This window comes from Wyeomyia smithii, chromosome 2 (assembly GCF_029784165.1).
Source record: "Wyeomyia smithii strain HCP4-BCI-WySm-NY-G18 chromosome 2, ASM2978416v1, whole genome shotgun sequence".
Taxonomy (NCBI): Eukaryota; Metazoa; Arthropoda; class Insecta; order Diptera; family Culicidae; genus Wyeomyia; species Wyeomyia smithii.
The window spans coordinates 272,532,671-272,557,188 of record NC_073695.1 but is presented as its reverse complement, the minus strand read 5'-3'; the positions used below and the strand labels follow the sequence as shown (position 1 = coordinate 272,557,188).

General features: G+C 39.4%; 1 protein-coding gene and 1 non-coding gene across 2 annotated transcripts in view; both read right to left on the bottom strand.

The window, feature by feature from the left end:
* The window catches only part of LOC129722884 (patched domain-containing protein 3), a 168,732-nt gene that overhangs the window by 126,337 nt on the left and 17,877 nt on the right, over positions 1-24,518 (bottom strand). The window lies entirely within an intron of this gene.
* Positions 639-759, bottom strand: LOC129726215 (small nucleolar RNA SNORA17). Its single transcript, XR_008728267.1, has one exon. It is a non-coding gene; the product is annotated as a small nucleolar RNA SNORA17 (small nucleolar RNA).

The following is a 24,518-nucleotide window of genomic DNA, read 5'->3' as shown; positions in this document are numbered from 1 at the left end:
GGTTTTTATGCGTTTTTTTGAACGGGATATTTCTACAATAACGCGGATTATTTTTACTCGATTCGGAAGATGGTTTGTACGCGGTATCAAATAAGTTTAGTATGAATATATCTAATCTAATCTTTTAAATGCGGTATAACCAACCGCGTAAAAAGCGACCCCAGTGTATACTATATTCTCCTTAGAAGACCTCCTCCCATATTATTGAGAACCATTCCGAATAACTTCCAATTTTTTAAAACGCAGGAAAATTTCCAGAAATTTGAACTAACTTTGAAGAACTAACATCCGCAAAAATCATTGAGTTGACATTATCTCTTGAATTCTAAAACTTTTTGAATTACTTTTACATATACATGACAAAAAATTTCAGCGAGTAAAAAACCATATCACTAGTAAACAGCATGGCGCTCAAAAACTTCGAATCTTTTAAAAATTAATGGTAGGAACTTAGAAGCCCTTTACACTGACTTCAGTACAGTTTTTCACCGAATCGTCATACCATACCATTACACTTCAAACTGCAAAAAATTGGATTGGCTCGAGTTATATCTAACAAATCGCCAACAAATAGTCCGCTTCCAAAACAAACTGATATTTCCTTGGGTTTCTATAGCTACCGCACACGAAGAATGCGTAGATTCAGTCCAAAAACAATTCCTTTCATACGCACTTGGGAACTTGAATTGGACTGCATTCCCTCTGCCATCGTATGAAGCACATTGCATGCTCATCATAATCTGCAAACACTCAAACAGTGCAGCGAATTCACAATGCTATTCTTCGTCAATGGGATTATTTCCAATTGTATAGACTCCTGTTACAGAGGATAGGCAAAATTTTGAGCAACTTTGAAATGCTGCAACTTTGCCAAATATTGTTCGATTTCAATAATGCAAACACCATTCAGCTGAAAAGCTTTCAAAGTCTCATTTTCAGACCACAAATATGGCTCAGGTCACGAGATGTAGGAAATACTCCTGAGTACTTTCTTGCCCACCGGAAGGCATGTCAAACTTACTAACTTTCTGATTGATTTGGTAATGGGATTCTATCAATAGAAATGCTAATTTTCATAATTGGCGTAGGCGAAAAAACTATTTCTGAAGGGAATGGTTCATCAAGATCAGAAATCGGCCAAGAACTCATTGAGAAATGGCTATTTTTCATCCGGAAGTCTCCAGAGGAACCTGTAGCTAGGGACATTTACATTTTTGCATCAATATGTAGCATGCAACACCTCTATCTGTAGGATTTTTTATCAGAAACCTTTCTACTACGTGTACTTGCAGGTATAAAATAGACCAATTATGGTCCATAGCATTCTGCCCAGCAACTCCTATCTCTACCTCTTCGTGATACCAGCCGGGATACGAGTAATCAAACAAAGATCATGGTAACCAAACCGTAATGAGACCACGGTCGTATGCTGACAGAAAAGGGCGAGGGGGGGTTGACCTCCTCGGAAGAAATCCCAACCGTTCTGAGCGTTTTTTTTTTCAGGTTAGGGGTGGCTCCCAACAGCGTCTGCTCCGGAGCGGGCGGCTAAATTAAGAAACATGTTGTCTTGAACGCTGTTGCCTAGAGGGCAGCTCCAGCGCGAGACTCGGTAGCGTGGCCCTAGTGAGGCAACCTACGTGAACAATTACACTACGAACAATCAAGAAAATATAACGCGGAACATTCGGCATGGATCTAGGCTACGGACCACGAATGAAAAGTCAGTACATGGGATTGTCCAACTTTGATGGAGACAGGGTGCTGCTTGAGCAGTTACAACCCCATCGTGGCTCTGCAGGTGATCTCTCGCAACGGTAAGAAGGTATGGAGAGTCCGTAGTGGCAAGTGCCAATTTTACCAGAGCTGTGGAGTAACCAACGAGCTGAGAACGGGTTTTTGTGTACTGGGCAGAATGCACACACTTAAAATTTATTGCCGGGTCTCGGTATGTCACAGCTGTCACATTTTTTCACCTGACTGAATTTTCGGTTGGGTAATATTTTGTGCCGAAATTTCAGTTGGGTTGAACCGATATTTACGAAAAAATGTGACAGCTTTTTTTTTACCGAGTTTTCAGTGGTGCCGTTTTCGGCAAAAGATTACCGAGACCCGGCAAAAAAAATTTAAGTGTCCAGGATCGCGTGATCAAGTGGAAGGATTAAAGGTCGTTACTTCAACTACAGCATCATCAACGTGCACAGCTCGCACGAAGGTGGACATGATGACGAAAAGAAATCGTTCTATAGGCAACATACGACAGCACACGATAAAACCGCCCTCTTCGGCCAAACATCCGTTAGTTGTACAATCCGCAGGCTGCCGAGAAGTACGCACGCTAACTTGACGAGGTACTACCTTCCAGGAGGAACTATGTGCTTCGACACTCAGCGATAGATGGGGCCAACTAGGGGACACACGTAGGGTTGAAACAAGGAGATGGACTATTCTATACGTTGTGCAACATTGCCTTTACCTGACCTGACCTGACGAAAGTTGGGAGGCTGCAATGGAATGGTAATGTTGCGAGGATGCCGGAAGACAGTGCGGGAAAATCGGTTCACTTCATGGACCCCTCTGGCACCAGAACCAGAAGGGCCTAACGTGCTAGGTGCCAGCTTGAAGCTGATCTACAAGTGTCGTGACGCCTAGCAAATTGACGATGAGTAAACCCAAGGCCAAGCTTCTGAAAATGACTGTCTTTCCGTTACAGCAAATATTAAACTACCGTGACTGCGGGTAATTCCGCGCAGCACATTTTTCCGCGCACTCATCTCAAACAACTATTTTTCAACAGTAAATTTTACTATAACACTAATCTAACACTAACACTAAACTAACACTAAAACTAATTTGCAGAGTAGACAGTGTGACTTTGCACTCGTATCCAAGTGAGTTTTAAAACTTGCTTGCACATTTATTCTCGGTTGCACATAAATCCCACTAACAGTGCAGTACACTTGAGTTAGATTTTAGTTTGAATCCTGCATAACGACAACTGCATACAAATCGAATTGCGATGAAATTTGCGAAGTGTCTGCTGCAACAGTTTGCTGCATTGTCCTTTGAAAAATAAATTCGATTTTAAAACAAAATTCATCGCGTCACATCATCGCCTGCATCGTTGAATACATCGTGCACTGCATGCATTCCATGCATTTAAACTAAATCGATCAGAGTGTGCGGTGCAAAAAAACTAATGTAGTTTTCGGTTTTGCGGTGTAGCTACCCCGCGGACTACACTTTGTCCTATCACTGTTTTTTTTACATTTTCCGGACTATCCCGAACTACCCTTTAGCTGTCCCGGACAGTCCGCGCAAGAAACAGATTGCAGTTTTGAAGACACCAACACATTCACACGTATGTGTCAAAATCAAAAAAAAATCAAAAAACATCAGGTTTGTTACAGTTCAAATACTTTGTCCTATTAACATTGCTAAGAGCGTGCAGAGCCGAAGCAGAGAGATTACGGCATACTAGAGATCGTGATGAATCACCATGAGATACGTGCTATAATTCAGGGGAAGGTGAATTATTAAAAGAATTTCCCACCTCACCGGAGTAAACGATTCACCACTATGAATATAGAATTAAAGATATAAATAATAATTTAGAAATGAATAAGTTAGTAGAGTTAGGAGAACAGATTACAATAGGATTAAGAGTATGATTGGCGGCTAACGGTCAAATTGAAAATTGTACCAACATAACACTTAGAATCAGGGTTCACACAAAACACTTACACCGTATAGATCTGCCGGAAAATCACAAGAAGGTTGTATGCAAAGCCACGACCGCAAGGTTGAAGTAGAATACTTTTACAAGAAAGATAACCCGGCTGCTTGCGTGTCAGTCATTTTTTCTAGTAAATAAACGTTGGCCGTTAATTGGCAGTATAGTAATTTCTTTTTGTCTGATATTTTGAAAGAAGTTCATTGAATATTTTTAAATATTGTGCAAATGAGACGTTGAAGTGCTGCCGAATTGTAATATGCACATTTAATACGACATCATTAAACGGGAATGGAACAAAGGCTACGGTTATGCAGAACGCGAATGCCGGCGCGATGCGATTCGCCTTACCGTGGTGAAATGTACAGCTCTTTTTAAGGCGAAGTAGAGCTATACATTTCAACAGATTTCGTCTTGCCGAATCGCATCGCGCCGTTATTTGCGTTCTGCATGACCGTAGCCAAACACTAAGCGACGCAAACACGTAATAATAATCAGAGTATGCATGTAGAGGAAGATAATTAACTTTGGATTATGGCGCAAAACGAGAAAATATTAACTCTTCAAATAATCATTTGTGTTCTTCAAATTTCAGTTGTTCAATTTAATATCCGATGAAATGTTTGTTCATTATCTGATGAAGCTCTTATATAGGCCAAATGATGCATTCCCAATTTACTAGGTCCAGACCTCTGCCGACCGTGCTTGGGAAAGCGCGGTATAACGACCAATCAGAGGTCGAATTTTGTGTTTTGACAAGGCTTAAGAGTTTTCAATAGTACAATAGTTCGAATGATAAAATTGCAATTTCATGCATTTGGTAGGAATCTTAGAAGATTTTCTAATCGATTGCTGCAAAAACGAAGGAAATCCATCGGAAACTAACCGATTTATTAGCATTTGAAATTTTTCTCACTTTTTTCAGTTTTAGATTTTCATTTCACATCCCTATGTAGCCGAACTTCCTGAGAGAAGTATTCTAATTCAAAATTAAATCTTCATTAATTAATTTGTTGTCCTTATAAGGACAATTGTTCAATTTATCATAGGATGTAGTGTTTATCTTACATCTCTGTGTTACCTTGATAGTGAGGACTAAGGCGCACGGTCAACACAATGTGAAAGGTGTTTTCACATTGAAAACTAGACACGGCTTGTTGGCAAATGCATCTACCGCTAATACCACCGCTATCATACGAAAGCGCGTCGTTTCATGTGGGGAATATCAACAACGAAAAATGACGCGCGTCTAAGCATAACCCGAACTGTTTCGCCGTGCTGCTCCCATTTACCTTTACATCGGCCTCAGAGAAGTACCGGCTGCATCTGCATCTACCGTTGAGGCTGTCACTATACTGCTATTGGTACCAAAAGCTATTAACTCTTCGAATAAGTGTTTTATTTTTTTCTCAAAAGAACAATTTTTTAATTTAAAATCGGATTTACGCAATCGCATCTCTGTAATATTACCGACAATAATATTCTTCTGAACAAAATGATACAACTTTCCCATTAGGCCTCTGCCATAATAGACGCGAAAAGCGACGCGAACCGATTCGCTCGGCTGTAGGTTAATGTACAGCCATCAGTAGAGTTTTAACGCGTGTTTAGTTAGTTATAGCATGTGTGTGAATAACTATAGCGGGTGTTTATCGAAGATTATTATTGTCATTGAAAATATTAAAACGTCTTAACGAACACAGTTGTGAATTTGATTTTACAGCAGCGATTTTAACTTCTTCAGCCAGTCTTTATTCATCGAGGAAAAATTACTACCTATGAATGATCAACACTTATTTACTAGAAATTTGATTTAGATCAAGACGGGTTCTTTTGAGTATCATAAGTTATTGGTAAAAAGAGTTGCAAGTTTTCTCAATGAGCATTCATTAAATTTTCGTTTTTGTTTCTCGGTGCGCGGTTTTGATTTTGTTTCTCGCACACAGAGAAAGAAACAAACTTGTCGCTACAATTAGAAATGCTCTAAATCACAACTGAAGAAGTTAAGATATTCTCCTGTCACTCGCCCAAACCTTGATAACAACTACCGAAAAACGTGTGATTGAGCTCTTGCTATATTGAGTTATTGAACCAAACGTTTTTTTTGTTTTCAAATACATGAAGTTATATGCTGGGCTGGAACTAACCTAGCATGAGTTTTATCGATTAAATGTCAAACAATTTTCAAATTTAAAATTTTCGGCTTAATCGTTCTGGGCTCCAATTTCCGATAGTTTCGTAAAGTTTGCTTTTTGCTTAGATAGGAAAATTTTACCAATTCGCTCAATTAAATGATTGTCTTGCTGGTGCAGCTACGAACAAAGGTTTGATTCGAATATGTATGAAATGACAGCGATTAAATAAAAGATATCCATTCTTTTAGTAGGGTAGGAAACATATTCTAAGCAGCTTTAGGAACCGCCTGTGTATTCAGACGAAATACTCGAAATGTGCTGGGTGAAACTCAAACAGTAGTATATCAATCTGCTCTCTATCGTTTCCTCTGTCAGAACTTGTTTTCGGATTGTAAAACTAAGTTAGCAAATTTTGACAATCATCAATCAAAGTTACCAATCGAGGGACACTATTCCAATCACCCCGAACCTATTTTAAGCAGTTTCCATCTGTTTTGCAGGCGTTTTTTTTTTCAGCACCTGAAGTGGCTCCTGAATGGCTGCAATATAGGTCGATTTGTTTCAATTGCAATTGTTCACAGATTTCTTTGTGATTAACGGTATTTCTTATATTCGTAAGACAGCTATACAATCAAAGTTTTCGTTTCCATCATTGAAATTGTCGATAGTGGTCGAAATGCAGGAGTTTGAGGCCTGTTTTTTTCGACTGATTAAAATAGGTGCCACTGCTTAAGTCGTTCCCTACCCTACATATTATTATTTATAACGTTTTAACGTCTCAGCATTCAGAAATGCACTAAATAAAATTGCAGCAAATACTAGAGTTGCAATTCTCTTTATTATTTGTTTTAATGGAAAATAAGAATACCGTAGTCCAACGTCATGCGGTCGTGTCTTGAATACCACCAATACCATTTTTTTCCGATATTTTAAGATGAGCGAGTTTCCGAGCTCAAAGATGTCTAAGTGCCAGAAAAACGATTTTTCAATTTTTTTTTTGAGTTAACACCATATCTCAACGTTTCATACATTTCTTAGGCGTTTGGCATCAAAGAAAAGTTATAGATATCTTTAGTCATCAGTCACTAAAGTCACTATTATTGTGATGTGAGAATGTTTTTTTGAGTAGTTCGGTATTTTCTCATAGGGTACTATTTTGCAAATCGTTACATTTTTCTCAATCACATTCGTTTTTATTTATTTTGTAAGTTTTACTTTAAATGTAGCATCACACAGTTGAAAAATAGGAATTTTATTTAAGTTATGAAGTTTAAACGAAAATTATAAATCATTAGAAAACATTTTTTCGAAAATGATTAAATAATGGGAAAACGTTTTGTTCTCTGCAGTGGATTCGTATAGGAGGCAGTGTGTGGATTCGTTTTCAAGCAAACGATCAATCAAAGCGTTTTTGTGATATACTGAAAGAAGTATGTTTATCGCAAATAAAGTTAACAGTTGAGGTTCAAACTAGCGTTACCCATCTGCATCGAATATTCTTTGTTGTCATAGTTAAACCTTGATCCCAAACTAGATTACTTGAAGAAGATTCATCATTTTAGATTTAATACCAGCATTTATAATAAGTTTAATAGTCCAACATGCATTTTTAAAGTGGCTAGCATCTACTGGCCAACTAGTTCTGATGTAATAATATTTTATTAATTATATATTATTTGTTAACATTAATATTAATATATACATATATATACATATATATTCTATTACTATATTAATTTTAATATTTAAAAAGTTACTAATAACCAAAATGTCAAAATCGTTTTAGCAAAACCATTGATTAGCAATCAGTACACAAAAAGAGGTAAAATTTAGGAAGCTGAAAAATCTAATTTGAACACCTTGGAAGATGAAACTTGTCGAATGCTTCATCGTTCTGCAGAATAGAGACTAGGCGATTTAAAAATTTCCTTTAAAAGCTGTACAAAGTGCAACATTTTGATACCAATTATCATATTTTGTCTAAAAATAGTAAAGCTATAGTTAGTAATGGTGATGAATCATCATCACTTTTTACAAGCTTTTTAATTTGACACGGCACTAAAATCTCCTCCCGCTTGCAATTAAAAAAAAAAATGTTAAACCCTTAAACCACACTAACAAGTGGCAGGGTCACTCACCTAATAGCACCTAATCTATTGATCCGTTCCAAAATTGGATTCACTTTCTCCGCAGGAGATCGCATCATTATCAGACCGGATCACTACCGGCGAAACTTGCGTGATCCAGTCAGATACATAGCGAACCGAAACCCCCTTCGGCCGCCGGGTGTGACCTGTTTTTGTTTACTTTTTTTTTTTGCTTTCTGCAGCTAATGATACCAGCCACTGTGCAACTCACCAATATGCTGTGGATCTCGATCTCAGCTCAGCTGGCAATCGCATTATCCGCCCGTGTGTGCGATTACGATTTCCCAGCCGCACCAGCTGAACCTGTGTGGTGTGGGGATGGCGCATATGTTTTTCCACTCCAAAAAAGTCTAATCCAGCTGCAGCTATGGTTTCTCTTTTGCCTAGCCCATATACCGCCCCTACCGGTGCAAACAAGCTGCGGTGCGTCGTTTACTCAAAACAATCCGCCTCGTTTCACTCGATCACTGCAGGCCGGCCAACAGAGCTTCCGTCAAATCATCATTAATAAATCAGATTATTATTTTTATCGCCCTCATACGGGGGGAAATAACGGCCAGCTGATTGGAAAGATTTTCCTCGTTTGTGACGTGTAAATCACTGTCGTTGAAACCGCAACTGGTTCCAGTGCGGTGGGTTTAAGACTTGTTAACTGTATTGTTGGTGAAGATAGTTGGTGTTTGAAGTGATAATTAAATCGAGAGAAATTTTTCACCAGGTGTTACATAGAGCTTGAAATAATGCATGAGACGAAACGTAACGTAATTCAATATAATTGCCGGAATTCACCGGATATCGTTTTAAAATATATCCTAGAGCATCGATTTATTCTTCACTTGTTATATAAGCGCCAGTTTGGTGATCTTTCCATTTAACGTTTTTTCCGACTAATACCTCATGATGAAATCCATCAGACTTTGATTTACTGACCATTATCGCCATCATGACACTCGCCTCTTACTTAGTTACCTGATGGCGTCACACTTGTCTTGCGCAGCAAGGTAAATTGGATACTACAATTCGAAAGCGCAGTTCGTGCCTTTCGGTGATTAAAATGCTGTGCATATCTTCCATTCATAGCCACTCGCTTGTCTCGAGTGATCATAATCGTCCGAGTGTTGCAAACAGCCGCCGGGACGTGCCAGCGTGGAAAGTTTCGTTTGTGACCTGTTGAACCCCCAGCATCGTCATCGATTGATTCGATCGATGAAAAGCGGTCTTTCCAGCGGTTTTCGTGGAAAGCGGCTTTAATCTTCGTCAACGAGCTTTCGCTACAAAGTATCCGTCGGTGATAAAATTACCATCACAAGCGCAATTTATGACCACGCGTAAAATCTCCGAAACGTGTCGAATCTAACAGCTTCCGAGGGAAGACGTTTTGAGGCTACGGAAGCTGACAAATCACTCACTTCAAGTCGCTTTTCGGAGTCCATGCATGACATTGCTAATTTTAGCTCACCACCATCATTGAAACCGGGAAATGACGACATTTACAGCTCTGTATCGCATCAAAAGTAAATATAGAGAGTAAATATCATTTGTTGGTTCATTTACCGCGGCGCTCCATCACCATAAAATGTGCATTGGCGAAGTTTTATAGCCACTGAAAATTTGTACCGCCACAGGTAGTTCCGTATTGGCTGCCGGTAACTGGCCGCGCTAATAGATCGCGGACTTTCTTAGAAGCGGCCTAATTGGTCTCTTCCACGACAATAAAAGACTTCCAGGCAATGACAAAGAAAATAGTTGGGTTACTGGAAAGTTGTTCTCTCGAATGAGTGTCATGTTTTTTTTTATTTATAAAAACGACTATAAAAGATATTTGTTTCAAAATCAAGAGAGATTATATAATATAAAAATAATTGTTCAAGTTCAAACGACGCGACAGAGTAATAAAAAGAGGTTATGATTTCTCGTGTGCTGTAGCGCAGCAATTAAATACGCAAAATTATATTCTAGTAGGCGAACAAATAACTCTGATGACAGTAAATGTGAGTGTCAGAATGATGAAGCAAAAATGCTCTGGAAGGATTTTGGACTGAGCTGATAAAAAATAAAACCGAATCTGCTGCGTCAAAATTTATAAAAACGATTTGTTGTGCTGAAACGTAGAATACTGTGAATGGAGGAGGATTCTATCAAGAATTTACGCTACACTTTTCACTTTTAATTCACTTTCACTATTTAATTCTATCACTCTTCACTTTTCACTTGCAAATAGCGAAACCCCAAGAATTTTATACCTAATTAGGTAAACGACTGGGGCAAATTTTAACTCAGAAAACGTAAACAACTTGAGTTACGTAGAGAAATGTGCGGCCTGGTGATCCATGCCTTGTCGGGGAGTTTTCGGTAGAAATTTAAAAAGCCAAGAGAAATGATTACCCTGATCTATGTTAAGGAGGGTAGCTGGGTTTTGTTTGAAAATTTCTAAACTTTCTGCGACATCTAATTTCCAAGGGGATGTTACTGATCGAACTAGACTAATGTTGTCGGTAGTCATAGCGTGATCTTCATGAAATATATGTTCGGCTATTTTGGATCTGAAATGGTAAGTTACTCCTTTTTCTGAGTCTTTCTTAGCCTTTACAAGTTCTGAAGTATGTTCCTTAAACCGGATGTCTAAATTTCTTTTTGTTTGGCCAATGTAAACTTTATCACAATGTGGACATGCAGCTTTATAAACACCCGCCCTATGTAATTTGTCAATAGTGTCTTTAGTAGACCCCAACTTTGTTTTCATTTGATTATTTCTACTACTGTAGATAATACCGATACCAAATTTTCTAAATTTTATAATTTTATATTTAAATTTTGTACTTTACATCAATCCAAGTTAGCCGTTATGAAGTCTATGAATAGCGTATTAGAAATTCATAATCCCGTGAACACTGTGCAACGCCTGCTTTTTCGATATTTAATTGCAGACGTTTCCGTACACCGGTTCTTGCTTCGTGTTAAATTTTTCAACAACCAGACCAGCATTATTCCGAACATCAAAATCAATAGAATACAATGACCTTCAATCGTGAAATTCCAAGCACCACAGAGTGAAGGGCAAAGCGGGCTTACATCACTTCCGTCCGGTTAATAACATCAATATACAACGGTGCCTGCACCTAATCCTAGGCTCGCAAACCCGAACCGTAAAGTGGCAAATTTATAACCAACGTCCGAATGCGACGACGCCAAATAGGAGAGCCAAGCGGGAGCGGAAACCTAACCAAACAATACCAAAGCACTAGCGAGGCTAAGTGCGCGTGCCCACCAGGCGAACGACCGCTCCAGAGAGAGTCTTGCCGACTCTCACACACAATTAGCACATGCAGAACAACGCTTCCCAGTTAAGATATTTTAAAACCCACTTTTACAGTTAATTATTGAACCATGAAATATCGATGCGAAGAAAACGAGCCTCTACTATGTGGGAAATAAAAACAACAGTCGGTTTGGAGCTCAGCGCCGCTTTCTTTCAATATTTTCCAAACCACATTGACTGAGGCCGTCGAAGTATGAATACACCTGCCCGCCGCTAATGGTTTCTGCCCTGAACTTGCCACGCGGGAAACCACAGATTCCACAGTGGAGTGCCTACTAATTAGAAACTAATAGTCCTCGAACGACCGAGACTGACAGCTTTGGATTGTGACGGCTCAACAACGGTAAACCTTTCTATGGTGGGTATCGGAAATTCGTTCACAGGATCGTTAGTCATTTGAACCCTCGGGAAGGGTCCAGGGATTACGTCGTTACTAAATGGGCGGTTCGTGAATGGAGAATGTTAGAGGTCAAAACTAGTTATTGCGGTCCGCTTCGAGTTCGCATTCGTAACTTCGCGCTCGAAAAGTAGAAACGTGTTGTCCTCGAAGTTTAGGCACAGCGGAAAAGTCGACTAACACCAATATCATTACAGGTAAAAAAGTAGGTCACTGTTGCAAAAACTGTGACAACCAAAACGTAAAATTAGAATCGAATCTGCAGACAATAATTAAGCATAATCGCTGCGCGAAACCAAATCTGGCAATCCAGTTTGATTACCTTATGCTTCTGTTAGTGCTCCTGGCGTCGTTATTATCTAACCGCAAACATGTTGTGTACGATTTTAATTATTTCTGCAAATCTACAAGCTGTTTAGTTTCACCGGTGTTGATGATCGTTTCGCGATCAAACTTCTGTGCTTACTTACTACTGCACAGACAGGATTGTTTGTGTACATGTTTGTGTGTGCTTTTTTTCTTGACGCTCGAAGCTGGAACCATAAGCCGGAGACGTTATCTAACAGCAACGTTGCAAGAGGTTTACTATTCGGTTGCCAACAGAAATCTTAACTGATTCGAAGATCGGCGCTTTGCAAATTCTTTCAATTTTGTTAGCTTTTACTTTGGAACTGCTAGCCAGCAGATCAGCAAACCAGCTTTGGTACCGCACCGGTTACAAAGTTAAACTGGATTGGGTCGAGCGTAATCGAATTTAGTTCTTTCTAACGGTGGGTTTCGGTACGAAAATGCCACAGCCACAGAGGGAAAGCAAAAGTAATCTTCGAAGCGTGATTGTTCGAAAAGATGGAAGGTTTTTAGATTAGTCAATCAACCTAATCTAGAAACAGAGTTAGGTTTCCAGTCTAGATTCTAGTCAACATCTCAATCAAGAGGCTTGACCTTATTTCTTCATTTTGTCCAGAACTGAATTAAAATCAGTCCAGGATCCAGAGCTCAGTCCACAGTTCTGATAATTCCATTTTAAGTTCCAGTCCAGAAACTAGAGCTTTAAATACGGAACCCTTTTCAGAGCCCATTCAGAGTTTAGTCCAGCTAGAACCCATTCCAGACATAATTTTCAAGATAAGGGCCAAGTACGGAATTCAAGATAGAGATGTTATCCAGCTTTTCACGCACCATAAAGGCGGGTGATATAATCCATGTTCGTAAGTTGCGAACCTCTCTGCTCACGTCAGTTTTGGATTTCTGGAGTTTTGGCAACACTGGAGTTTTGGCAACACTAAAGTCAATCTGACAGAGTTGTCAAAAGGGTAGCTAGCATATTACGATTTTTCCTTATAGCGCCCGACATTATGGCGCGTAAAAAGCTGGATCAAGAGTTACGAGTCTAGTTCAAAACCATAGTCCAGTCAATAGACATTTTGAACGTCAGCCTACAGTCCAGTCTAAGGAATCCAAAACAGATTCTAGACCAAACTCCAAAACCAAGCACACATTTCAATCCCATTCCATTCGTAATCTAATGAGTAGTTTGGTCCAAATCTCAATCCAGGAGTTCAGGCTCCTAATTGGAGCTCAGGTCATAATCTAGTTTTAGAGTCGAAAGTCATTTTTAGATTTCAATCCAAAATTTGATTCAGATTCCAAACCATCAGAATGTGGTTTAGAATTCAGAATTTAGATTCTAGTCCAAATTCAGCTCGGGAGTCGAAATTCCAGGGCCCATTCTAGAGTTCACTCCAGAGGATCATCCCAGAGTCCAGCTTAGCTTAGTTAAGTGTCGAATCCAGAACCCAATCCGTATCCAGGGTGTGATCATAAGTTTAGTCCGGAATCTAAAGTCGAGTCCATTGGTAAGTTCAGAACCAAGGTTCAACCTACAGCCCGCTCGAGAATCTACTCCAAATAGCGATTTAGAATTCAATGCAAATTCCAGATCAAGGTGCTAGATTCCAGAGTCCAGTTGATGGTTTGGTTCAGAATACAGAACCCAGGGTCCAGTCCAAAGTCAAACCGGATTGGTTCGAACGTAGTAAACTAAGTTGTTTCTAGCGTTGAATTACGGTTCGAAAATGCCACAACTACTGTTAGAAAGCTGGAAGCTTGGTAGGTTACGGGTAAGGCCAATCTCGCCTAGTGAGCTTATAAACATTTTAAAACTTTTAAGAACGGATATTAATCTAAAGCTAGTCCAGTTGCCAATTCAATATATTCTAGTCCTGAGTCTTATCCAAAGTTAAATCCACTCCAGATTCCGGCATAGAGTCTAATCAGAAGTCCAGTTCTCTGTGCATTCCGGAGCTCTAAATCCATTCTAGAGTCTACTCCAAAGAATGATGCAGTACTGTACTACTCAGAATTCAGCAAATAGTTTATAACCCAGTCAAGATTCCAGTTGGGAGGTTTAATCTAGAAAGCAGTCCAAAAATTAATTGAGTCCAGATTCTAGTCAAAAGTTTAGTCGAGAATCCGGTGCTCAGTCCATAATCAATAATAAGTTCAATTTCAAGTTTCAAGCTCCGGATGTACAGAGTCTTTACCAAAGTGTTGTCTAGAGTAGATCAGAATTGAGGTTCTAGCTTGGGGCAGAAATCCAATGAAGATTTTATACCAACAGAATTTTACCAAGAGTTCAGGATCTAGTCCAGAATCCAGAGTCTAGTCCACAGTCTAGTCTAATGATTAGTACAGAATCTGATGTTCATTTCAAAGTCTAATCGAAAGAATGCAATACAGATTCTAGATCCGAGTGCACTCCAGAATCCAATTTAGAGTACAGTCGAGAGTTTGGTCGAAACCATAGTTCAAATGTTCCGATTCCTGAATAAAGTTCCGTTCACAGTCGAAGTTTTAGAGTCGAAGATTCAACTTTTATTTCAATCCAGAATTTGAGACCGATGCCGAACCATCAGAATTTGATTTAAAGTCCAGCATCCGGATTCTAATCCATAGTCATGGCCAAGATCGAAGACCCAGGGCCCATTCGAGAGTTCAGTTAAATTAAGGTTAGTTAAATCTGGAATGAAATTTGGGGTTTATCCAGAATCTAAAATGATCCAACAACTGAATTTAGGAGGGAATTCGGTCCTAGAGAAAAACTTTCTTCTACAAAGTTATTACATATGATGAAGCGCTTACTTTCACGTTATAAAAAATTAGGATGACCAACATTTTCAATAAAATTAGAAATGAAGATTTTCCTACAATATTGTGTCGCCCTTTTTTTTCAACAACTTTGAGTAAAAATGTTTTATTTTTTCCACCTGAGCTTGAGCTTGAGAAACAGCTCTTTTGCTCTAAATGTTATTGTATTCCAATTTTTTTAGCTTTATAACAACCCCTCTCCCCACATGATAATTTTTTTTTGCCAATTTAATTATCAAAAACATACTTTGTGTCATAACTGAACAACAAAATTCAAGGAAGTTATAAAAATAACCCAAAACATACAAAACAGTGATAAAAAAGAACAATTAGGAAAAAAAATCCAAATTTTTTTCTTAGTTTCATTATTGCTCCCACTCGTCACCTTTCGTCACAAAGCTACAAAGCTGCAAACCCCCTCCTCCCCCCTCGAATGCTACGTCATTTATGAATGTTCCCTAAGGAGTGTTTCGCTTCACGGTGCTCCTAAAGACCGTTATTATCGTACAAAAATTACCATCAAAACGGTGAACGCCAGTTTGTTCGTTATCATGTTCTTCATATCTGAGTAAATTTTTAAAAAATTCATTGGTGGCATTCTTGAGTTATGTCCATTTTATGTTAAATAGGCCGACATTCTTAGGAAATTTATACACACTGCACCAGTGTTGGTTTTAATCTCTCAGATTTAAATGGTACTCGGTAGGTATCGTGGGTATAGATATTTTGCCTACCCACGAGCATTTAGCATAACCAAAAAATAAGCCTAAGCTTTGAAAAGGGCGTAACCTCTTCATCTCAATGTTTTATTTATATATAAGCCAGATGTCAAAAGTTTGTTTCAAGTTATGTTGTGATTACTGGAAAAAGCCCTTGAACTGTAGTAGGCGTTGAAAATTAGCAGGAATGTCACTAGTTTACGTGAAAAATTTGAATCATATAGTAGGCATCGTTGCTTGTCAGTCTAGCCTGTTCCTTATGGACTCAGAAACTACTGAATCGACTACTGTAAAAATTTGCACTTAGAGGTCTATCTCATTAGCGTGGACAAAGGAGAGTAATTTGTACTCTGTAAACTTGAAAACGTCCTCCACGATATCTGTGAAAATTTTATATACAAAGGTTTTTGAGTATGAGAACGAAATTTCGGTACATTACTGTGTCATCTGAGACTTTGCAATATATCAAATTTAATTTATAATAATAATTTAATTATTATAAATTTGATTATTTAATTCGGTACATAGTTATTCTGAAGCAACAGATTTTGTCTATTTCATAAGCGTGGACAGGAAGGGGGTGAATTTGTTCTCCAAAATACTAAACTCGATTATTATGCCAATTCGCAAACATTGATTCTCAAATTCGAGAAATATTCCCGTGCAATTAATTTGTCTGTATCACAGTGACGTAGTTTAAGGTTATATTTTTAGGTTATAGCTTTATTTCAACTTTATCTTCGGTACAAGAAGTTGAGCCCTGCAACCGTAAAACTGAGTTGAAAAGGATTTATTTATCTTTCGTTTATTGTTTATGTATTTATTGGGTTTAATTTGGTTGAGTGACTTCTCACTAGAATAGTTTTCGTAGAAATGAAGAAGTTACGGTGTTTTCAAAGCTTAGATTTGTTTTTTTGGTTCTGTCAATTGTTTATAGGCAGATATCTATACGTACAAATTGAAATCTGAGAGACTAAAACCAATTACTGGTGCAGTCTAGTCTAGTCTAGTCTAGTCTACACTAACACAGCCAGTACTTGAAAGGATCCTGGAAAATGATATCCATCATTTAAAAAAATCATTTCCATGCATTTTTCTTGTCAACGGCCAGGCCTACTGTGTAGCGCAATATAATACAATATAATCTAAGATCGGGGACAATCCGTACCAACCGATCCGTATGTAAAAAGTAATATACCTAATTCGTTGGGAGTGATAAAGCTAAGAAAATACACTCCTTTGTTGACCAATCTCCTGGGATGGAACATAGGTATTTCCTCCTTATGTTCGGGTTTCAAAACCAAGGATATAGCACCTTTACTCACTTCTAAAACCAATTACTGGTGCAGTGTGTATAAAGTTTTTGAGAATATCGGCCATTTTAACATAAAATGGACATAACTCAAAAATGCTACCAACGATTTTTTTTTTAAATTTACCCAGAGCTGAAGAACATCATAAGGAACAAACGTTCACCGTTTTGATGGTATTTTTTGTTTGATAATAACGGTCTGCCTCAAATTAAAACTGAAAAAGTTTAGAAAGTTTTCACAAAAGTGAATTTTGTTAAATAATATCAATTTACATAGCAATGAAATGCTATCAAGCTTATTGTTTAATTTTTTAAAAATGATCGAACCTTAGATTTGACTCCACTCATCAAATTCTGCACAGTAGTCTTCGTGTACTTTTTGGACGCTGCAGATCAATTCTTCTTGAACTCCGACATATTTTTAGACACTGTATTTTCCTTCTTGTGATTGGCCTCGACAGTTGCCCAGTAACGTTTAATTGACCGCAGCTGGGGACAGTTAGGTGGGTTGAGGTCAAATTCGACGAATATGGTTGTTGTTTTCCTAAAGCCATTGTAGAATGAATTTGGCATAATGTTCCGATGCCAAATCCGGCTAGAACAGAGGAGGAACCTCGTGCTTTCTAAAAAGTGGAAGCAAACTCTTCTTCAAGCATTTTTTCACATAAATTTGAGCATTTATAGGCCCTTTCGTGGAGAAAGTTGACATGCAAATAGCTTGCCAAATGTGCACTTTTTGGCCGAATTTTCCCATCGCAAATGGTACACTCTCTCCAATTGTTTTGGTATGGAATTGTGGCCCCGGCAGCGTTCTAGAATCGCCTTTCACGTATGTTGCCTCATTCATGAGAATGCACTGGTTGGGATTGTTCAAAATACGCTCATATAGCTATCTAGCTCGTGTTTTAGCGCGATCTTGCTGCTCCGGTGTTTTTTTGGTCAAGTCACGAATAGATGCAGACCTGTTCTTTTGAAAATAATTCACAACTTTTCGGTCCAATTCGGAATTACTTGGTCATGGTTTTTCGTCCGATTCTGTTGAAATCCTCGAAAGAACTCTCATTATCGAGCTTTACGACGATTCGTTTAACACTTTCTTATTAAACTTAGATTTTTTTGCTATTTTGCGGTATGTAACACATTTTTCTGTGTACTACTTGTGCAGAATTTTGTTTTAGTTTCCAGCTCAATCCGTGACATTTCGAAAAGAAACTTTATGACAGCGACTAAATGACGCGTATTTCGATTTTTGACATGGAAACAAAGCATGCTCTGATTACACGACAAAAAAATGTTCACCCGTTAGCGTGTAATAACGCGTTGAATGTTTAAAACTACTTTTCGATGCATGCTTTACTTGAATTAATAATCACCGAAACTTCTCTGTATATTATTTTCGAAGCTTTTGATATTCATTCCACTGTTATGTCATTGAATGTGGTTAATGCAATGGCTAACCGGGAAAACCTAACATGTAGCTTCGCATCGGTTCCTGAAACAAACCGATGGCGCTCAAGTGAAGGCTCTTAGCATGAAGGCAGGTATCTTTGACACCTCAGTTGCTAATGCATTTGCTATAGAGTTCGAAGTAGCGCAAAGGCAACTGAGTTTCTCGTTACAACGTAACATTTCTCTAGAAGAACGTTTGTCTCTAGAATATTGCTATCGAGCTCTAGATCCAAATTTCCCCCTGAATTGGGGGAATCTAGTGCAGATTAAGGGTTTGATCAGATTGTACACTCAAAATCCGCGTTCTGAAAATCTCTGGGGTTCTTCTAAACTTTTAATTGCAATCATGTTAAAAAAACGTACTTGCCCACTAATGGATTCAATCTTGTATTACCTACAAGATTTAATCCATTAGTGGGCAATTACACTTTTCCTAACTTCAACTGAACAACAGATCCAAAAGCGGAAAAGCGTACAAATATGCATCATTTGAACCAAACTCGGCCAACCGAACGGGACTCGGGCATCGAAGTTCTATTTTCTATTGTATTGGCAGGTAAAGCGCGTGAAAAAAATCGCTGCTTACATGCTGCCGTGTCAATTATTAGCGCCCGGACGGGAGGAAAATTAAAGCCGCACAGTCTAGTATAAAACCGGTCATTATGGTTAAATGGATCATTCCGATTGCGATTAAAAAATAATTACTTCATACACCGACGGCGACGGCGAGAAGATATTGAGCCAGCATGAGCACACTTCATGTTCATGTTTGATGGGGCAGTAAAAGCTACACATCGTAGCATTGATCTGGTTTGCTCCCATTTCTAGTTCCAAATTTTAAGTTTGTCTATTAAACTGGGTTTACACAGTCGTTAAAATTAGACAAAAAACTGAAACAAAAGGTCGCCTTTCCTCCAATCTGTTAATCCGACCAAAGTCAATAGCAAAAAGCCCATTGACCCACTTCCATCTGTTATGTTTTCGATTAGCATTCAACCGACCCTTTTTGTTCATCTTCCGGCATTGGAACCCATTTGGCAAAGAGCTTAAGTCTCCTCCGGATTGGACGGTCATTGACCGCTAGCCTTGCGACGACGACGATAGCGTCTTCAAATATTTTAATATTTGCATCCGTTCGGCTCGAACGATGCAAAAGAAAGTTACGATCCCGCGAGCCGTCCCGGTTTTGCAGTTTGTTGCTCTTCTGTCTGTGCTTCACCTCATCTGGAAGTCAAATTTCTCGCCGCTCAACCTGATCTACTACTGCCAGCCTGCCAGGCTGCGGCGGTACGATGGTGACAATTGCCTGGCAAAATGAGTCCAAAGATAGGCGCACAAAGCGCGAGGCGGCATTTAATTGCATCTTCAAGCACGCAGCGTCGAACCCACCACGGAACAGTTGGTTGTCGCCGCGGATTGTACTGTTAGAAGTCGTCCACGTTTTTCGCTTTTTGTTCCTGGCTTCACGTTAATAAAAAGCAGCGGCGGAAATCTAGATTGAAATCTAAATTCCCTTCGTTTTCTCCCCTACTCGGTCCCGGCAACTGAAAACCAGCATAAAGCGGTGAGGTTGATGGTGGCATGGCATTCGATGGTTCCCGTTTGGGCGGTGACTTCAATGCGTCGAATATAACGAGCCTATATCCTATCCTGTCGGATGCGCTGTGGAGAATGGATGCTTTTCGGGGGCGAATAAGTAGGAAAAAGAACCGCTTTCAGTTAGAAGCTTCTAAGCCGGAAGGGTGGTCCCGCCAGTTAAACGACTGTCAGCTGCCGTTTATTTATGTTTGATGCATAAATTTCTCAACTCTCGACTACATCTCGCGTCGTCTCGGTGGAGCCTCGGTCGAGCGTGCAACCAGTTGTCACCGGCTGGCTGGTTCTCCTCGGTGCTGAAGCGCCGGCTATATGCTTCTCGTGTGTATTGGAACCTGCAACCGGCCGGAGAGGTTACCGCTCCGTTACAACTATGAGTGTGTAATTTCCAATCCAAATGAAGAAGGCGAAACAAGATGTCAACGGTATCCGTTACTTTTGCTCGGTGCAGCAAGGTTTCCACCGGATGATGAATGGCGTGCACTGATCGAGATTTGTGGCTGTATTTATGGTTGTTGTTGGTTTTCTCTCTCTCTCTCTTCGGTCGAAGGGCTTTACACTCAGAAGGATTACAGAATTCTTCCTTTGTGATTCAAACTTGAATAAGTAAACTAGTTTGTTGTGCATTTGTAACGTAATAAGGAGATACTTCAGAGTTATTTTAATTATACAGCAAATAATAATCTCAAGGAAGTGAAGTAACAGTAAGTCACGCTGAGCGCTGCAAAGATTATCCACCGGACTGGCGAGGCCTGCGACCACTAATCAGGAAGTAGATTTACTCTTCGCAATTTTCTCGCACACTATCGCAACGGAAAATCGCGACAAATCGTGCCACTTTGTCCTCGGGGAAAGTGTCGCCCCCTATTGGCGCACGCTGCGACAAATTACCGCCAATGAACCGGTGCCCTTTTTGTCTGAACTCTTTGGTGCAGCAATTATCTGCGATTGTTTCAACCATCCTCTCGATGTCCCACCTGCTGTACCGTGCCGTACCATGCCCTACATCATCGATCGATTACTGCATTGGGGGTTACAAAAGCTGAGTTTACGATTATGTAAAGCACGCGGTCGGTCACCGCTGTGGGAAGGTCTGAATGCGGTTGTGTGTGGAGTTTGTAGATATGTTCTTAGGTAGTGGTTTCGTAGTTTAACATTTCATAATACGACGTACTTTTAAATGAACTTTAATATCATGCCTGTATTTGATTTTGATTGAACTTTTCGCTAACGTCAGTTATTTTTTCATTATTTTTAATTAGGAAAATTTAAGTATAGATCCGAAAAAAATTTTGCGGTTTTGATTTTTAGCTTTTCTATTTACAAAGCATGGTAATTATTTCAAACGTAAAATTTCTGACTTTTTTCTCATTTTTAACATTATTGACACTTTTTATGATAATGACCTTTTTGATATGTTTGGTTTTGATTTAAAACGTTTACGTGTACTTGGGTGAACAAGCAAAACCTTTCCCGGTTTGAACAAGAGGTGATAATTGATGTAGCCATTATCTGAAATTGTGTGCACTTCTAAGTCGAATGCTGTTGCTATTGCGTTTTGGGTCCTGCCGGGAAATTTGATTGCTGCTGGTTTCAATGAAGAATTATTAAATTATATCCTACAACCAAAACCGCATGCAAACAGCACCAAGTACGCCAATAAACGCACACGTTAAATTTCAAAGCTTCTAGCGAGGTGCTCCGAACGTGAGACCGTTTACTAATCTGTACGATACGGTTCAGAGTGCACGCAGACCGGCAGCTCGTTTTTGGTATACAAATGATGTACAGCAATTTACCTTGCAACAACGGTTTGAAGGATGTGGCACGTGCGTTTCGACGCTTAGTAGGTCAGTGCAGGCTGGCCCGCACTGATTTCCTCACTCTCCGGTTTTGGGTGGAAATAGATTTTTTTTTCTCATTGTAAATTTGTATTAGCATCAATATCAATTTTTTTCTAACCGTTCTACAAGCTCGATCATCAAACGTTCAAGTGAATAAAAACTCCGTTTCTGTGTTCTTCTGTATCATTTGTTCTTTGACACGCTATTCGAATCGGTTCAGTGACTGACTGGTAAACCAGTCCAGCACTAACCTGTCACAATTCGGTGCAGGTTGATCAACCATTTGTTCCACTCATCGACTGTTGTTGCACACAACTGGCCAACATATGGACAACTGCTTTTTCTGCACCGAGAAGTTCAAATAAACACCTAATGGTTATCTTATAATGCGTAGTTTATGTGCCGTATACTTGTTTTTTAATCACATCTTTCTCGCATAGTATGAAACGATTTCTTTCAGAATGAATACAAAACAAATCGGTACGTCTTCTTCTAACTGATGTATCATGATGTGTGGAAATGTCGTTTCTGCTCGATATCACCATTTTTCCCGTTGGTCCAAGGCAGCAGAATAACCTGCTGCTCTGCTAGGACGGGTAAACCGGGGTCCATCATCAGAATGTAGTTTATGGCCAGCGGACTCTTCGCGAGTGATTGCAAACCTGTTGAAGCGTGCTTGCGCTTCCGCGTTTTTGTTTAGTGGCAGAAAAAAACGAACATCTGTATGTAATTTGAAAGATTATTGCAGTGCAATGTTTAACTATGTTTATTTCATCCATATGTGTGTTTATGGGCGACATTGATTCTGAATTCAAAGCGGTATCGAGGCTGGCATCACGGCTAACTAATAATACGTGCCCCGAAAGCTATCCGTTTAAGTTATTAATTTATGGGTGAATTAAGTGGCCAAACTTGTTAAAAAGTGTCAAGTTGTGATCTGTGATGCTTTGTCTAAGTGAGAAAAGTGAAGGTTTTGTGAAAAACACAGTGTTCCTTGCGTGAAAGTAATAATTTTTCCTCGAATTGCAATTGAAAATTGTAAGGCCAGCTAAGTTGCGTGAGTGTGAGTGCCTACTTTGTGCGTCGCGCTAACGAGCGGTTCGTTATTAACATGCGAAAATGGAATGCATGGCAGTGTGAGCGAAGAGAACGATAATATCTGGAGAGAGAGCGAAGAGAGTAGTGTTGCGCTGTGCTTGTCGGCGTTTGTTTCGCTGGCATAGGCATAACCAAAATAAAACAGATGAGTATAAGTTTTTGTATCAAACATTTTTTAGAATGCATAGGCTCTGTGTGTAGTGGTTTTCAGCGGGTTTTGGACTTTGTCAGAAGTGTAAATGTGTCATCTGTTGGGTGCACAAAGTGTGGTAGCTTTTCGGTTGCGGGTAGAGTTTTTTTTATATTTACAAACCAGATTGTGCGATGCACTCTCACAGGTCAAAATTGGCAGTTTTACAATATAGTTTCAAAATTTATCATTCGAGCATGACAATGCGGCATGCGATTGATGCATCGTCTACAATTGTGAGTCCTGGCAGGGCGGTGACATTTTATTCAGGTCTATGTTCTTGTTTTATGATATACATAAGTAACTTTTATTTAATTATGTTGAAATCGTTCTGGGCGTGAAAATAGTTCACGACAACTGAACTTTGATTGCAATTATTTTGGCATTTTAATAATAAATTTGGAACTCTGTTTTGTTTAATATGCTTTTTTGCATTTTTTTTAAGTTTTTGGGCTATGAATGAATGGAACTTTGTCAGTTTTTATACTCAGTAGGTGTCTTTGGTGCGAAAGGTAGTGTCACGTATGCGTCGGTAGGAGAAAATGGAGCGGTCGTGCATAATGCCCCGGTGAAACGCATCATCGGCCCGGGTGAGTTTTGTTTATCTAAGGGTTTCCGAAGTGTAGTGGGCACGCTATAGTTTGCTTCGGGGAGGTCAGCTCAGTTTCGCGCACGTTATTTTGACAGCGCTCAGTGTAACTATCTTAATACAGCGGTTTCGGAGTTCAATGACCATTACATCGTATAATGCTCGGGTGTGCCTTGTGGGTTTTTTTACTCGCTCTATCGGTTCTTTGAGCTGGTACCAGTAGTTTGCATTCGGCGTGTGGTGCGTTTTACGAAATTCATTCGTTTCGAGGTAAATTTTAATAGTTCACAGGATGAAACGCGAAGTTTGGTGTGATACAGACTGTTAACGATTGGTTGCTGATAATAACGATTGGTAGAAACTTCGATTCTCCTATATGCCGATACAGCGATCGTGATGCGGTTCTATTCATATCGTCTTCTGATGGCCGGTTGCGCAGAGACCGAGAAATATCCATATCGGGCGCGAATTTGTGTAGAAAAGATCGCACCATCAACCTCGATGGATCCAGATCAATTCCTTTCCACTAACACTAATTCCTTCCTTTGATACTTGTGGATGATGCAGAGGATTCCTCGGTCTCTAGTAGCAACAAGTATTAAACTAACACTCCCGATATCCCTTCCTCTATTGATCTGCATTGGGCGTGGCCAGCTACGTTATTGACCAGTGAAAAGAAAAATCACCAGGAATTGTACACTGAAAATGACTTGCTACTCCTAGGCACCATTTTGACGGTTCTTTGTGCAATTTCAGCTGATTCTGGTCAATCGCGGGCAACACACGGGCGATCAAATATGCTATGCTATGCTATGCATTGATTCTGAATTCAAAGCATCACGTATG